An 18,218-nucleotide genomic window follows, 5' to 3' on the forward strand; every position below is an offset into this window, starting at 1 on the left:
ACTTGAGTTGGCTAAAATTAAAATGCTACATATTGTGGGTTTTTTGAGAAACGTAGACAGGGTCTCAGTTGAAAGACAGATCAGGGAACATGGATTCAAACTGTATTGGATATTGTTACATTTTCTAGGGTAATGCCTTGGGTGTGCTCCTGGATTTATCTCTGAAGCTGAATGTCCAGGTCTTGCGGGGAGCCAGGAATGCATTTGGCACAGTAATGTGTTGCCCATATCTTGGAAATGTCTGATTTCAGACAGTCTATACCGAGTTGTTTAGTGCTTTATAGGTGTTATATGCCAAAAGCCTGCCTGAACAGAAATGAACATCAAAGGAACTACAGAGCAAGTTTCCAGATAGAGGATTCCAAAATAAGGTGGATCAACTCTTTGAGCAGATGGGATGCTGCCCATTTAATTCATAAGTCCCTCTTCCAGATAGAAAAATGAATACAAAGGCTGAAATTTTGCTGCTTAGTATGCTCAGGGCCTGATCGCACCAGCCATATATACCCCAATTTTTTCCATACCTCTGTTGTACTGAGTTATGGTCATGTGGTATATATAAAAGGATGAATGTTCCCATTTGTTTTAACATTACTGATTCATAAAAATAAATTTGAAAAGCAATGATAACAGACACAACCCACACCTGGCCCCTTAGATTTTCTTCAGCAGCGAACTAGCCTCCATACAAGAGGCCTGTCTGAATGAAAAGGTCCAGTGTACCTTTCCTTGGCAGATTTGGAGGCTTGCCTTGCTCCTTGGCATCCAGGTTCCATGCTCACCCATCATGCCTTCTGAGCACTGCCAGGCCGTGCAAGAGATTCTCTTTTTTTAGTACAAACCTGCTGCCAACAGGGCTGAACTGACATCCCCTTCTGGATCCTGCTTGCCTTGGAAATTGGACTCAGGACTGCGCCCACTGAGGCCAAGCCTCAACAAGTTATATGTAATCAGGGAAAGTGTCCACTTGATATTTTTTTATATAAATTAAAGGTTAGGGTGGAGAAAGTTAAGATACAATGAGTAACACTCCCTACAGAGTCAGAGTTACCGCTCCAGTGGCCTCCTCCCTCCGATTTGTACCCAAGGCATTATTTATATGGATGCTGTTACACCCTGTTGCTTCACCTGTGGATTTACCTCCTCTACAACCGGTTGGTTCAGGCTAGAACTCACTTCAGCTCTAGCTTTCTGGGCTATACTCCGGAAACTCCACCTTCAGCTGCTCCATGACATGGAGCCTCACCCTTTGAGAAAGTTTTGTCTTCCGTGTTGAATTCTGAGGTTGTCTATGATGCTTTCATTGGAAGGGCCTTTTCCTTCTCTTGCTAGATCTTGTTACATTCCTAACATGTTTAGCTTTCAGGTCATGGTTGTTTGAGAGCAGGAAAAGCATATTTCTAATCCTTAAGATAGAAAGGGATCCAATAAGGATAGTAATAACAGTAGTAATAATAATAGTGGTGGTAATAATAATAAATTCTCTTGGTAGTCTGCCAGAGGTTCAGAAAAGTATCTAAATGGGCCTTCCTGTGTTTGACAGGTGGGTTTCTTTGGGATTTTTTAAAAAAGTTATATGAATGTATTACTCACTAAAGAACAAATGTTTACTGGTATTGGGGCACTACCTTTTTGGTCATAGCCCCCGTTTAATGGAAGAGGCTCTCTAAGTATACCTACCAAGTCCGATTGCTATACTGTATATGTAATTGAAAACTTCTTTTATCCTGTAAACAGTTTAACTGGCATTTTTGTATACAGTGGTGCCTCGCATTACAATGTTAATTCGTTCCAGCGAAATTGCTGTAGAATGAAAACATCGTAAAGCGATTTTAAAAAGCCCAATGGAAATGCATTAAAACCCGATTAATGCGTTCCTATGGGCTTGAAACTCACCATCCAGCGAAGATCCTCCATAGAGTGGCCATTTCCGTTGCCTGTGCAGCGAGGAATCCGTCCCAGAAAACAGTGGCCGGCCATTTTTTTTACCCGGCGGCCATTTTGAAACCGCCGATCAGCTGTGCAAAAATCATCGTTTTGCGATAATCGGTTAGCGAAGCAGGGAACCGATCATCGCAAAGTGAAAAACCCCCATAGGAAACATCGTTTTGCAATCGCTTTTGCGATCGCAAAAACTTCATCGTTATGCGATTTTGTCGTAAAATGAAGCACTCGTCTTGCGAGGCACCACTGTATTTTGTAAGAACAGTCTGTGTTATTTCTTTATCAACATCACTTACATTTTCCTGATATTTCAAAAAATCCAGTTTATTATTATTATTTATTCATTATTATTTATTCAATTTATATGCCGCCCATATAACCTTGACCAGTTTGGTAAAAGAAATAGATTATTGTAAACAAAATAAATAAATCATACAAATAAATAAAAATAAATTGTATTTATTTATTTATTTGATTTGTATCCCACCCATCTGGTCTATGCGACCACTCTGAGCGGAATAAAAAGTTGATCACTGGTGTCAGAATTTCAATTTCAGCTGTATATTCCTGACAGCTGAGCCAGTTATCTGACATCAGAGAAGTTTGGGTAATTGTACAACAAGTTGCAGTGACCATTCTCTACGACAATGCCCACTTCCTCTCGGTTGTCTTTTTGTTGCTAGTAGAGGTTGGCAATTATATGAATACTGTATCTCTTGTTCATCCAGCTTGTTGTTTTGGACTTCGTCAAAGACTTTCTCGTAACCATTGAAGCAAGGATACACATCTATAAGCTGATTGTTTTATGGTCAAGAAGCGTATCACTTCTACACTGCAGATCTGTAAAACTATTGTATCATAAATGTTCCATTATAAGCTAAAGTTCAAAGAGTGGCCGACTCTCCATGCTTCAGAAGGTAATCGTATTTATGTGTACTGTGTTTATTTCGTTGTGTACTGTTGATGCTAGTTGGCTTGACATAGCCACATAGATATACAAGGGCCATTTCACTTGAGCATTCTTTTAAAAGTATTTTCCCCATCATTCTTGGTCTTTGCTGAAAACAATTTTCCAAATTTCTCATAACATCCTTCTTTTACTCAGAGGTCATTGTTTGATTACTTCTGTTATATTTTTAAAAACAGAAGGAAATGAACAAATCTGAAATAAAATATGAAAAGAAATGAAGGACGGAACTGAAGGACTGGAAGAACTCAAGACTGAAAAGGCAGCGATTTGAAGTTGTATAAATCAATGTTTAAGTATGCTTTAAAACATTTTAGTGTGTTGTAAATATTATTGCAGAGATGTCTCAGGTCTTTAGGCAACTAAACTCAGTCTCAAGATGAGGAGTACATGTATGATGTATTACATGAAACTACATGGACAAGTATAACATGATTTCTATCAAGGCCTGCAGAGATGAAGACAAAATGGTGGGCTTCCATATCTGGAAATACCAGGTTAAGTTAGTATTGGTGGGAGTTAGAATTATGCTTGCAATTTTGACTCCAATTTCACTTATTCTTCCCATCCCCATAATTCAGACATAATTCAGTTTTTGGGTGGTGACAGGTGATCCTTCCATTTTTAATGTAGAGCCAGTACTTTAATTTCTCCATCTCCCCCTTCCCCCAATTAAGTGACATAAAGGCTGAGATGAAGGAGGCAGGTTGACAGTAAGCCCAAGTTCTTAGTCGGAAGTGCTTTGGTCCTGCCCAACCGGCTATTCAAGGGAGTTGCTCCAATCCCTCCCCGCTTATGTTTTGAAATAATGAGCTAGAGGGGGAAAATATCTTCCATAAATACATTGAGCAATGTAGATTCTATCTCCAGCTGCTCTTCAAACGGTGTTGCACAGAGCTTGGTAAAGGATGATTCCCAGCTCTGGAAATCACTTTGTAGATGATAAATTTAAACACAGAATGGACAGTTCGCATTGCGGATACGCCCTCTGTCACATGAAAATTACTCCTCTCTTCCCCCACCCCAGCTATAAAGGGCAATGATTTGTTGCTTGGAAAATGTGATTTCCACCGGCTGGCACACAAACTCAGAGACACACACACCCCTGTATCAATTAGCGTATCAGTTACTGATGTGATAACAACACGGAATGTGGCTTTGAGTCACAGGGATGACTGGCTAATTCCCATGACATCACAAATAATAGGCAACATCATTTGTTTCCCTCCATGACTGCCATGCCAGTGCCAAAGTGCTCATCTTGCCTTGCAAAGAAACAGAGGTGGCATACGCAAGTGTGAACGATCCCTTTAGTAAGGGATTTTACAGACTATTTGTAATTTAAATATAATTTTTTAAGGATCGAAGACTTCCTTTCTTCCTGGTATAGTAACTGGAATGATGAACTAAGACTGACTCTGGAGAGATGTGGGGGTCAAATCTCTAGTCGGCCATGAAGATCAATGGGTGACTTTAGACCGATCACAATCTCTTGGGTAACCTACCTCTTGGGGTTGTTGTGAGGATGCAAATGGTGAGGAGGATGAGCATGTACACACCTTCTTTCATAGAGAAAAGTGGGATATGAGTATAATAAGCAAACAGTAAATAAATACCAGTTTAGGTTGCAGTCTTAAAGGCACTTAATGTACATTGTAAATCCTCCTGGAAGCAATAGACAAACTTGTGAGTCAACATACTATATATAAAATATCTCTCCTAAACAGGTGCTTCCCAGATGTGTTTAGACTACAATCCCCACCATTGTCAGCCAGCAACTGTTCACATTGAGCAGGGATCGTGAACATTTGTAGTCCACTGTTGGAGAATGCTGGTTTGGGGAAGACTGATGTACAGATACTGCATGGTGGGAAAATTGGCAGAGAGCTCAGAAAAGACAAAAGAAAGTCCTCTCTTGATCTACTGCATAATTAACTGATGCATTTTTCTGGCACAGTATATGGCAGCTCCTCACTGGTTTTAGAAGAAATCTGAAACAAATTAATGGAGGACAGGTCTATTGATATCCATTGCCCATGCTAACTAAAAGGAGAAACCATTGTTTTACAGAGGCTTCGGATAGAAGTGACAGGTGAAAAGGGAATGGCTTATTGCCAGGAAAATGAGCCAATCAGCCTGTCCCCAAAGCAGATCAAACAGCAGGATGAATCCCTGATTAAACCCTTACTTAGCATATACTTTCATGGATTGAAGCCCACTTCATCTGCAGTCCACAGGAGCTTACACCAAATCAGTCTTGTTAGTCTTTAAGGCAGTTTGTTGCTTCTGCTGAAACAAAACGGTCATGAAAGACTAATGCCCTCCTCCCTGAAATGTCCAAAAGAACAATGGCATTCTTAGGAATCTAAGGGTCCTCAAAAAACTTGGAAGATCCATTAACAGTAGATAAGCTTCCTAAAGATGGCTCACTCACCTGTCAACCTCTCTTTGCATTCTGCAGACATAAGGCAATACTGGGCCTGTGAGCTGGCGAGGGTCCCCTCTGGTCATGAGAGTGGGTTCTCCACCTCTTGAAGAGCAATGGCTTGAAATCCTTACCCACAGTTCACCTGTCAACTGGGGAATTGTTGAAGGGGAGGCACATGATGCTCTCAAGGCCACAGATGCAACCATGGCAGGACTTGGATTTAAGGAGGAGAGCGAAGCAGAAGAGGACTGTTGGGGTAGACACCATAGACTGGAGGCATGTGAGTCCCAAGAGATGCTGCTGTTGCCAGAGAGGTCAATGGCTGGATTGAAGACAGTGCACTGCCATGATCTCAAGACCACTTATTGGCTTGAGTTGCTCATGCTGCTAGAGGAAGCCAATCAGGTCCTTTGGGACCAGGCCAAGTGCCAAGATGCATGGAGAACCAGTGTTGAGCCTGCCACTGGTGGAGGAAGCAGCAAGGGCAGGGTGCCAAACTGGAAAAACTGCACAGTCAGACTACCTACTAGTCTCCAGAAGGTCAGCCTCCTGCTCCCCCCCCCCCAGCCTGCATCCCACTACACGGGAGAGACCAGCCAGGTCCTTGTAGAGTTTAGCCATGCCTCTCAGTAGGATTACCACACATTATGGACCAGCAGCTACCAATGGGGACTATGGAGAGGTGGCAGGAGAAGAAGCCTTTGCCGCTTGCCTCCAGGGGCAACTGACAGTGTGCATCCAGCACCCTTGTCCTGGCATCCCGTGCCTGGCCCACCTGTGACAAATCCAAGTAGAGGAGGTGGATCTCCACTCCTCCCAGTAAAAGACTATTTAGGGGCACCATTCCAAGGACTGTGGGAATGAAGCTAACTCCCTGCACCCTGAGTCACTAGTTTTATGCTCCTGGCCCTCTTGGCATTTCAAAGGTTCTGTTTCTCCAATAAAGAGCCTGTTCCAACAACTACTCTCTATTTGTCATGGAAGGGGGGCACGGGGGCATTCACAGGGCCCATTATAGGGTGCACATTTTTTTATCATAGAGAACCAAGATTTACTGTACTGTTATGATACTGACTAATTCCCTGCAGTGGTCAGGGATTCCATGGAAGATATGCAGTAATTTCTCTGCCCTTTTCTCAAAGCATGATGGAGAACCTTTGGATCTCTAGATGTTTCATACCTCAATCCCACAATTCTTTCCCACTAGCTTGTGGCTGATGGAAGATAGATGGAACTCTCTAGATAGCCAAAATTCTCCTGCCTGGGCCTTGGAAGTTTTAATCCACTTGCTAGTCCCAACAACAGGATGCCGATAGAATCAGCTGCCAAATGGTGAATCACATGCATTGAATGGCTCCATTCTGTCTATGATTACCGACTGGATTCAAAACAGTGAAGATAAGCCGCAAACTTTTAAACAAATTTCTGCATAAAGCAAGTAGTATGTTTTTAAAAAGGACCCCTACACCTGTGCAGAGAGGCTGCTTCTCGGCACCAGAAATATAATCCTGCTTCCGGGATTAAGACACAGGGCTTCCAGGTAAGTAGCATGTTCACATGCTTCTCAACATTTCTCTGTCAAGAACAGTGGTTCCCTGCCTTTTGAGTCGTGACCCCCTTTTACAGTAGCCAAGTCACCAGTGCTCTAGAAAGTACCATGGCTTTGTGCTAAGAATTTAAGATTGACCACCTGAGTAGGGGTTTTTAATGGATTGTTGTACCTTAATACTCTGAATGTGTTTTGGTGTTGCATATGCTTTTTAATACGGTATTCATTCCTCTAGGTCTGTTCCTTTGACCCCTTGATAAAGCACAATAATACTTTATGGGACACAAGCAACAATCCAGCTATCTAAATGCTAGGTACAGTATTGTGTGTCTTTTGATCTCTGAAAGCAGCATAAAGAAATTAAATGTTTTTGCAATGGTCCCTGAAGGAATAGCTTGTAGCAATTTAGGTAGTAAAAATAAGCTAGGTTAGAGCCTACTCTGTTTCCCTGAAAATAAGACCTAACCTGAAAATAAGCCCTAGTATGATTTTTCAGGATGCTCGTAATACAAGCCCTACCCCCCAAATAAGTTCCTGTTAAGTGAAAGCCCTGCCTCCACCATTGTGCAGCAACCAGAAGAAAATGATGTGACTGTACTTGAATAAATGTAGATTGTTGTACGTGAAAAAAATACGGTAAGGCATCCCCTGAAAATAAGCCCTAATGCGTTTTTTGGAGCAAAAATTAATATAAGACCCTGTCTTATTTTCGGGAAAACATGGTAGTAAACCAGTATGTTCTTTGTAGGTAACTTGTAAAGAACATGACTGACTAATAAATTGGAAAGTAGGAAATGAAGTGGTCATGTACAAAAACAGTGACAGCACAGCTGAATATTAATAAATGCAACAAATATTCTCATACCACCTAAAGATAGCAAAGTGGTATGCAACTTTTCAGGCTGGATTTGGAAATGAAACTAAAAAGAGAAGCAATTCAAGAAGAATCACAAAACCAAAAGCAAAGAAAGATGTTGTGGCATTTTGTTTGGAGACTGATTGCTATATTTTGGTGTGGGCTTTCATGGAGTGTGGTCCACTTCTGCAGACATACAAGTTGGAGTGGGGAGACTATATGGTAAAACATTCATGGAAGACTCAGATTTACTGTGGTGTTTGGTTGCCTTTCATACCTGGTGGTATGAAAGAGGAGAAGGGGACGACAGAGGATGAGATGGATGGACAGTGTCATTGAAACTACCAACATGAATTTCACCAAACTCTGGGAGGCAGTGGAAGACAGGAGGATCTGGCGTGCTCTGGTCCATGAGGTCACAAAGAATCGGACATGACTTAATGACTAAACAACAAGAACATTAGTATGATAGACTCCTGGTGACCATACATATACTGTTTCTGATGCAGTCCACAAACCAGTTAAAACAATTATCATAAAACTGCAGCAGGTAGGAGTGAACAACTATTTAATTATTTATATTATTTATAATAATATTGTTGTTGCTGTTGTTGTTAGCCACCCAGAGTGGCCTGGTTGCCAGATGGTACGGGGTATAAATCCAATCAATCAATCAATCAATCAATCAATCAATCAATCAATCAATCAATCAATCAATCAATCAATCAATCAATCAATCAATCAATCAATCAATGTATACTCACTGCTGATAGCTTTGAAAAACCATCTTTTAATGATATATGCCACCTTGGGTCCTTTTTAAGGAGAAAGGTGGGGTAAAATATATTTTAAATAAAATTTAAATAAATAAGAAGCTCTAAAGGTCTCTCTGAAACATCTCCCTTCTTCAGCATTCTGTTCACGTAATGATGAATCCACTGCCTCTAGAAGTAAGAAATGAGTGCAACTGGTATTCAGAGACAGCCTACTAGAGGTAGATTCAGTTTTCCCAGCACAGATTTCCTTCTGGCTACAAAGGAATTTGGTTCTGAATCAATTATCTTAAGAGGGAAAAAGTTAATTCAGGGCATCCCATATTTCAGCAGTTCTTTCTTGTCGTGCGCTGCCACTGTGGTATGAAACCAGACCAGTCTGGCCCAGCCGACTGAGATATTTCTTCCCCACTGTCACCATAGATGATAAATGATATATGTCAGCCACAGGAAAATGGCTGGAAGCTGTTCTGCCCTGCCTGCTCATGAAAGGGGATACAGGCTATAGCCTTGGAGCTATGAGGATTATAGACACATTTAGAAAACAGGAAGATGGGCTGCTTTTAAAGGAGAGGTCACAGAATCAGTCTGGTGATGTTACTTTTTTTTTTTACTACAGCTCCCAGAATCCTATTTCTCAGCATGCCCCTACAGAAGACATTAATTCCAAAAATGATGTATGCACTGTGTGAAGAGTTGAACCATTCTGACCTACTGTAGATCAGAGATTAGGCCACATGTATTCCGAATCTTGATTCTTCATTCAGTGTCTTCATTCTGATTTTCACTGTTTGGTAATAACATATTTTAAAAATAAAGCAAAGTCTTTGCTCCGTGCACGAACTCAGCTGTTACGTGAATAAATGAACTGATGCCTGTTGTTAACAAGATTTGGGCTGTGAAGCTGATTGTGAGGATTTATAAAGATTAATTTGGTGATACCAATTTGGAACAGAGGAAGTGCTGGTACATGGTACCTTTAAAAAACAACAACAGAGTGCTTTCTCCCTCATCACTGCGGGTGAACCTGGATGTAAAAGATTGCGTTGTAACTAGGGTTGAGCAACTGGGGCTTTGCTCCAAGGCATCAGAATTTAGAGGCAATGAAATCTGGAGATGAATCTGCAGGTGAGTTTAGGAAAATAAACAACAACCCTCCTGGTTTTATTTAATTTCTTTTTTTTCTGAAACCATACATTTTCTTTTTCACTTCAAGTGATACTGTTGGGAAAACTGCAGTCTTGCATGCCTTAAGATTGAACATCAGCAGAAGGTGGCATATAACCTGTTGTTTTTGATACAGTACTTGCCACTAATTTGATTAGTAGATTTTTCCCACCTTTTTTATTGTGTCTGCCCTTTCTTCCTATTTGTTTCCTGGTTCATTTTCCTACTATTTGTCCTCTTCTTCCCTGAATACCTTTTGAGAAGCAAGCATGGAGTTTTCCTCCATTTTAGGAAGCCTGTCTCCACCCCGGCTTTTAACTGCAGCTGGTAACTGTGAGTAAACTTCTTTTCTTCCTTCTTAAGATTTATCTAGACTGACCAATTTTTACTACAAAAAGATTAGATTGTATGTCCCAAGGGAGAGTTGGTGCAGCTGGGCTAAATCTCTCCATATGTTTTGTCTTGACTGCCTTGTCGTCGTCGTCGTCGTCGTCGTCGTCGTCGTCGTCGTCGTCGTCGTCGTCGTCGTCGTCTTCTTCTTCTTCTTCTTCTTCTTCTTCTTCTTCTTCTTCTTCTTCTTCTTCTTCTTCTTCTTCTTCTTCTTCTTCTTCTTCTTCTTCTTCTTCTTCTTCTTCTTCTTCTTCCTGCAGAGCTGGAAGAGACCTTATGGATCATCAAGTCCAGCCCCTGTACAGGAGGCCCAGTGGGGATTTGAACTCCCAACCTTTATCTCCACAGCCAGAGACTAAAACCACTGTGAGCTATTCAGCACTTTTGCTAACAAAGAAGTATAACTGAATTCCTAATATAAAACTTTTTTAAAAAACCAAAGAACCCCCCCACACACACACACACAGTCTCTTCCTTCTTTTTTCATAGAGAGTTCACATCTATTCCTCACAGCAAGATTCGTAGGAGATGGTGCAGCCTGACCCAGGTATCAAAATTGCTGATGACACCTGTGGTAAAAAAAAACCCAATGTGTTTTCCACAATTAGCTGTTTTTCTTAACACAAAGTGATTTTGAACTACATACCTCGTTACTCTTGCAAAATAATCCCAAATTGCAATCCCGTGACCAATCTCAAAACAAATTACACTGAAATCCAAGATACAGAGGTGATGAAAATCTTATGACAAACAGGTATCATTCCCCATGTGAGAAAGCACTACTTTAGAATTAGTGCTTTCTCACATGGGGAAAGATGCCTTTTTGTCATAGGAACCCTCAATAATCCTTGACACCTGACAATAAAAGCAATAAGACAGCAAAGCGATGCTATCAGGTCAGAGGACATGATGCATGTTCTTGTTTTCCCCCACTTATAAAAAGACCTTTTGTTCACAGCTCCTAGAATTCCCTAGCCAGCATGGGAGTTGTGGTCCAAACAAGTAGCATTTTCTGATGTTTGCTCTCATTTTCAAAGAAACACTATTATCAGAAAATAACACAGCCACTTGTGCCTGTTCCCCACTTGCCCAATTACTCTTGGCTTTGTTGACACTGTTGAAGCAGCATATGAACAGATGCAGAGTGAAAAGCAAATTTATTAGGCTTATAAAATGCACAATCCCACAAATGTTCAGCAGTTTTCTTCACAGCTAGACCAGGACTGTGCCATATTCCCTTCTAGGAGGTGCAAGAAAGAGCATGTGGAACAAGGGTGGGCGTGGGAGCAAGAGAGAGAAATTCAACAAATGCAGGGAAGATGTGTCGCACTGTTGCTTAACTGGCAGGAAAAAAAGAGTACATCCAGCTGAATTAAACCCACACCTCCTATCTTTATCCATGTGCAGCATCACGCAAGGAAAGCTGCCTAAACTCAAAACTTCTCAGAGCTGACTGCCACATCTTTCCAGAACAGAACCTGTAGCTCACAGCCCATTGAAACCTGCTTTTTATCATTTCCAGTGGAAAAAGCCAACAAGCGCCATCAAGGAAGAAACTCTCACCATCTGCAGGCCTCCAAAGGAGAAGCAAAGTTAAGAGAAAAATAATTCTTTCTCAGAATTCTACAGCCACATGTCCTAGTCAAAACTGCTACTGTATTTAGAGCACTACGAAGCCAAATGGAATATTTGACCTTATCAGACTGTAATTCTACACACCTTTACTAGGAAAGTTACCTGTACAGTAAACCTTAAGACAGACTCTTCCTTGTTTTAACACTTACAAGACAGTGAGCTTCTTCATGATGGATTTTCTTCAACAAGAAGAAAGCAGCAGCCGTGGAAAAACAAAGGATATGCTGGTGAATATCCAACCATGTCATGTGAAGCCTCAGTAATAAAAGTCTCATCTGAAACTGCTCTTAGTGGGGCTTCCCATAGATTAAATATTCACCGGCATAGCTGGAAGGGTATCTTTCCTCTTCCAGGAGGATACAGTAGTAGGTGACTGCATTGTATATACAGTATAACACCTGAGGAGTAAGCTACACATGAAACTAATCATATGCCCTTGACAACATGACTGTTCCTTTCAGCTATAGCTAGCACGGGGTATTGGAGGAGGGGTGCTATTTGCTGGGTGGGATGGGGGAGGTCTTATCCACTTCTTGTGCCCCCACCATTTGCCCTATATTCTTGCTGGGGTGTGTGGCTATGTGATGAATGTCTTCTCGTTATGTCATAGGCTAAAATAAAAGAACAGCTTCACGTGACATGCTCACCATTGGGATGCACCATTTTGAGTAATGCCTCTATGCCACCTAGTTGGAAGTGCCTATGTTTCCATTTTGGTGACTTAAATTGTAGTCAAGAGAGAAAGAAGTTTTCATAATAATCTCAGAACTGCAGAGCTGGAATTCTGAGACCCTATGGATCACTGAGCCCAGCCTGCTGATAAAAATTTTGGTTCTAAAACAGAAACAAAAGCAAACATTCCAAGCCCTTGACTTAGAGCTGTTAAATGTTTTTGGCATATCTAGCCTTATGATTGTTTCCTAAATTATATCAGGATTCTGAAGGTAATATGGACAGGAACAAACATTTCTGTCCCAGGGCTCAAATATGGAATAGGTAGTATCTAGTCAGGGCATATGACTGGAGAGCTCTTGGAACTATAGTCCAAAAAAGTTTAGTTCAAAAGATTTTTTTTTAAATTTTAGAAATGTTTGTCTGGTGCTGAATAGCTGTGCAATGATGTGTTTTCTTTTTTAATTTCAGGGAAATAAAACATCATATGCCAGGACTGAACTAAGGCAGTTTGGATTGAGGCAGAAAACCTACACAGCAACCCGTTCCCACAAAGGACACAACCCACAATAAACGCTCCTGCAGAAGCCTAACTGAAATGAATTAAATATGTCCCATAAGGTCAATCTTTCACCCCATTCCCCTCAGAGTCACTTCCTGAACCTCTTACCTGTGGCCTCTGTGCATCTTGGGAAGGCCATCTCTGCATTTTATGGCTTTGTGCTCTTGTGCTAACTAGGGATGCAGTCACAATTGTATTTCCACAAAGACCTATCCATTTTGTACCTCTTGAGATCTGGAGGGGGCAAAACAGACCTTGCCTCTGTATACTTGCTGTGTGTTCCAGAGCAGAAAAATGCACACCAAACCTCCCAGGAAGCACCAGGAGCAGTCTTCTTTTCTAACAGGGTACTAGGCCAGAACTCATCCTATTCAGGAGGATTTCTAGCTGAACCTTTTCTCCAGGTGAGCACAAATTAGGTGTCTGTCAGGCAGGTGGAACTCCCTGGATGGAGAATTCTGTGATTTTGTATAAAAAAACGAAACAAAACAAAACCATGAACTCACATGCCTGGCATAGAATTAGTCCATGCACAAGCATGTGTCTTAGAAAAAGGTATACCTAAAAAAAATGCATATGTTTTGGGGAAAAATGCTCAAATTTCGATGCAGGAAGAAATCTTACAGACCAATACATAATTAGGATGAAACAAGAACACCACCAGGATACTGAGAAACACAATAAGAATGAGGCTGGCAGATGTTCATACTTCTTGCTCTAACTCAGTGGGGTAGCTAGCATCAAATGTTCCATAGCATATGCTGAGGGGCACAGAGAGTGAAGTTTCTTGTTCTTCACACTAAAGGACTGTGCTGGTGTGTGAAGAAGGAGGTAAAGGGATGGAATAAAATGAGGGAATTTTTTAAAAAATCCATCAATCATCTCTAATTGCAAAAGACCAAATTTGTGGCAACATAGCCGTGTAATCCATTTTCAGGTTTTCTTTTACTGGTCCTCTTGGCCTTGTCGTTTTTACCTACTACAAACACACCCCATTGCCTAGGGAAGGGGCAGGGAGCCTGCAGACCTCCAGATGTTATTAGACTGAAACTCCAGCATCCGTAGGTTACGTAGTCAATGCTGAATCTGATAGCAGTTGCAGCTCCAACAGCATCTGGAGGAACACACCTTCCCCACCTCTGCCCTAGGGAGCAGTTCCAGATTCTGTCAAAGTATACCCCCCCATTTAAAAAAAATGCCCCCTGTGTATTCTCAATGCCATTCTGAGCTTATCAAACTAATTTTAAAAATTGTGATTTACAGTGGGAGTATCTTGTAAGCCCCACTGACAGGAACAGACACTACTCTGGGTGTTTCAGAGATCCTTTTCCGTTGTAACACGTATTTATGCCCATCTTTGCCAAGGGAGATTTATTAATGTTACATTTTTCTAGAGAACCACTCCTCCTCCCTCCTGGCTCAATCAAGTCAAGACATAAAGAAGACATGGGCTAGGACAGGTCAGGGAGGATGTTGTCGTTACCATGGCTACATTTACAAGAGCTGTGAATCCTCCTGAGAATTAACACCTTTGAAATTTTTTTAAAGGCAATTTCTTTTTTTTTTTAAAAAGGCAATTTCTAATCCTCATTAAAATGGCATCCTCTAATTATAAGTTAGTGGCATAACTTCATTACCTGGTGTTACATACTTCTACTGCCCCCTCCCAAACTTTGCCACCACTGCCTCCTGGCCAAGTCAAACTGAGATATAAACAAAAGCCAGGCTAGGACAAGTTGGGAAGGAGTGCTTTATGGTTGCCATAGCAACTCCTGCCAAGTGTAAAAAGTCCTGAGTGTTTTTCCCCCCTTAATTATTGTTTTAAAATCTCATGGCTGATGTCCTTTTAAGGAGGACAGTTCTCTATTTGAATGGCTGCAAGCACACAATCCTACTTTTGAAAGATTTAAAGGACAATTCAAGTCAAGTCTGATTTAGATCTCAGTCACATTTTCTTCCATTAAAATTGCTCTATGTGAGTGCCAATAAAGTGGGGTAGTGAGTAGTCTGCAGAATAGCAGAATCCTCTGCACTATTGATCCTGTAGGTCAAACAGATACAGAAAAGTTTTTCCCCAGCCTTACGATGGTTCAAAGCCATACTGCCCTTCAGTACCAGTGCCATAATAGGAGTGTTACCAAAAGTATTCTACCACATTTGGGACATCCTGGCCCACTCAGATCTGAAGCATTATTAACAGTTGCTACACACATCTCACACACAAGCTAATAAAAACCATGTAGCCCAACTCTTGCACTTTGTCTGTGCTCCATGTCTGGCCTGTTTAGATTCACAGAGAATTTCAAGTCTTTATCTAACAAGGCTCCAATTCCTTCTCAGTGAAGAGAAGAGAGAAAAAACGTTTGCATAGATCTCCTCAATAGTTTTCTCAACAGCTTTACAGAAACAGGATGGAAGAACTAATCAATCAGTTATACTGTACTCGTTGGGAATGATCCATTCTGTATCTTAGCTTCTGGATTTGTCAAGTCAATGTCATGTTGTTCTGAACTATACAGATGTTCATAAGCTGATAAAAATGCTACAGCAACTTCTTAAATAAAAATCTGAGATTGACAGCCCAGTCCTAAATAGAGTTACTCAGAAACTGTGTGTATAAGATTACACTGATGGTTCCTTTTTTAGTTGCTTGTTTCTTAAAATGGAAACAAGTTACTAACCCTCATTGTTATTTGAAAAAAATAAATAAAAATTGTATGGGAAAGTTTCCACTTATGTCAAAAGACCAGCCATACAGACCTCAAAGAGACGAGGAGAGGTCTGGGACCGCACCAGACCATCGTGCCTACACCCAGAAGGAGCCAAAGACCATCTGCCGGCCATTAAGAGCCTCGTGGCGCAGTGGTTAAAACGCTGTACTGCAGCTAAAACTGTGCTCACGACCTGGGGTTCAAATCCCAGGTAGCCGGCTCAAGGTTGACTCAGCCTTCCATCCTTCCGAGGTCGGTAAAATGAGTACCCAGCTTGCTGGGGGGGCAATGTGTAGCCTTTATAATTAAAATTGTAAACCGCCCGGAGAGTGCTTGTAGCGCTATGGGGCGGTATATAAATCCAATAAATAAATAAATAAATAAATAAATTTGCCTTAAAAAATCTTTGATTTTTAACCTCCTGCATAGGGGGATAGATTAAAAACCAGATTTAAATCTGCCTCATTTGTGCATGTCACTCCTGAATTGAATCAGAGCCACATGCACATACTTTACAGTAGGACCAATCAAGGTGCTCTCCTCGGGAGGCATGGTTTTTTATTTTTTTTAGCACCCAAGAGCCCCACGGAAAATTATTTTTCCCAGCAACAATAGTAAATTAGAACTCCTAAAAGTTTCCATATAAAGTAATTCACATAGAAAATAGCTGTGATTTCCTCCATCTCTTTCCTTGTTTTGCTAAATTCGGAAGAGAGAAACAGGAGTTAGAAGGTAAGCAGTCCTATTACAAGTAGTAGGTTGAACAGATGGAGTCAGCGGCGCCCATTGTAGTTGATGGGACAAAGAGCATAGCAATCCATTGATGGGCAGAGCCAGGGCAAAAATGGGTACCACTTTTGTCAGTGGGCCCACTCTTACACAGGCAGGCAAGTTTTCACACCTATACAGAGAAAGAAGTCCTTTGTCTGTGATAAGGAGGCTGATTGAATAAGAGAGGCAAGAATAGATAAAGCATGAGGCGGGGCAATGGCCCACTTCCCCCTATAGAATAGCTTCCACTGGATGGAGTAGGCAGATTTCTGCCAGGGGAACAGAGGGAAGTTGATTTGTGGTAGGGTTCAGTTCTGGATTCTGCTTTCAGTTTAAAGCAGTAACAAGAAAAGTATTTCTGAGCAATGATTATGATATGATATGATATGATATGATATGATATGATATATGATATTATGCCTTTCTCCCCATAGCCGACTTTCAACAGAGTAATTAATGAGTGTTGTTGCCAGTAAATGAAATGTCCTAGCAGATTATCAGATTATTGAGTAAACAAATGAAATGGCACAGCATCATTCATTTACAAAGTACTTTTCTTTTTGATGCACAGTAAACATACAGATTAAAAAACAGGATTACCTACTTTTTTGGAAATTTAAATGTTGGGATTAGGAGCTGAAAGATATGTGGTAGTTTATCCTAGCTGCTTCTTTCTGACTTTTACAGCTGGGATGAATACTCAAATAACCCTTGATAATGTTACTATGCAAAAGCTACAGGAGCAGCTCTGTAATCAGGGCACGACCTCGCTGATGAGGGCTAGAAACTCTATTAAGATGTTTGAGGAGTCATGGTCAAGACAGGACAAACTGGTACCACAGACACTGGCGCTCCCACCTGAGATTTTTGACACTCCAGTTCAATATGTATAACTCTTTCACCTAATTTTGCTATTTACTTCCCTTCCTCAAATTGCTTCTTTTTAATTTCGTGACTCTTCAGCTGGTGGGGAAATCCAGTTTTTTGTTGCTATTTGCTCAAGGGCTTTACTGATCTTTGGGCTCGGGTGTGGTGGGGAAGTAGCTGCTAGTTTCCAATACAAAACACGATATATTTCATTTTTATAGAGAGGATTTGGGTGAGGAGGACACAGAAAATAAGAAAACAACCTGTTTCCTTTGCAGTCAACACCTAGTTTAAGAATAAAACAAAATGTGAGGAAAGCACTGAAAATGTAGAGGACATTTTCCTAATAAGAAGTGTGTGTGTGTGTGTGTGTGTGTGTGTGTGTGTGTGTGTGTGTGTGTGTGTGTGTGTGTGTGTGTGTGTGTGTGTGTGTGTGTGTGTGTGCGCGCGCGCGCGCGTGCTCTTTTGTTAAAATAACACACACACATACATCATCACTCCTGCCCCAACAAAATAACAAGGAAAATGCACAACACTAAGCTACGCACCCCAGAGCAACGTAGATAACTTCAGATGAAAAGGTAAGGCCCAGGTTGCAACGGAGACAGGTGTTAACACACCCTTCTCTGCCTGCCCCACACACAATTGGGCCATCTTGCTGGAATCCTGGCTCGGCCTGCTTCTCTGGCTTCTGAGAACTGCTCCTACCTCCCCCTCGCCCGCCCGTCCGCCCGCCCGCCTGAGCTTTCCCTGAGGCGAAGAGAGTGGCAGGCGAGAGAGAAGTGGGTGTGAGAAAGCAGCAGGTGTCTTCAGCATTTGGCAATTCCTCAGTGGACCGGCATGTTGCAGGAAAGGCATCCCGCCGACTCAGCCACGAGCCAAGCGACTTCCTCTTGGTATCTCCTCAAGGGAATGGGATCGGTTCC

At 41.5% G+C, this 18,218-nt stretch overlaps 1 long non-coding RNA gene across 1 annotated transcript; it reads left to right on the plus strand.

The window, feature by feature from the left end:
• The first annotated feature begins 7,846 nt into the window (after nt 1-7,846).
• LOC144583706 (uncharacterized) lies at nt 7,847-15,656 on the plus strand. Its single transcript, XR_013537626.1, has 2 exons — nt 7,847-9,645; nt 12,853-15,656. It is a non-coding gene; the product is annotated as an uncharacterized LOC144583706 (long non-coding RNA).
• The last annotated feature ends 2,562 nt before the right edge of the window (nt 15,657-18,218 follow it).

This window comes from Pogona vitticeps, chromosome 6 (genome assembly GCF_051106095.1).
Source record: "Pogona vitticeps strain Pit_001003342236 chromosome 6, PviZW2.1, whole genome shotgun sequence".
NCBI lineage: Eukaryota > Metazoa > Chordata > Lepidosauria > Squamata > Agamidae > Pogona > Pogona vitticeps.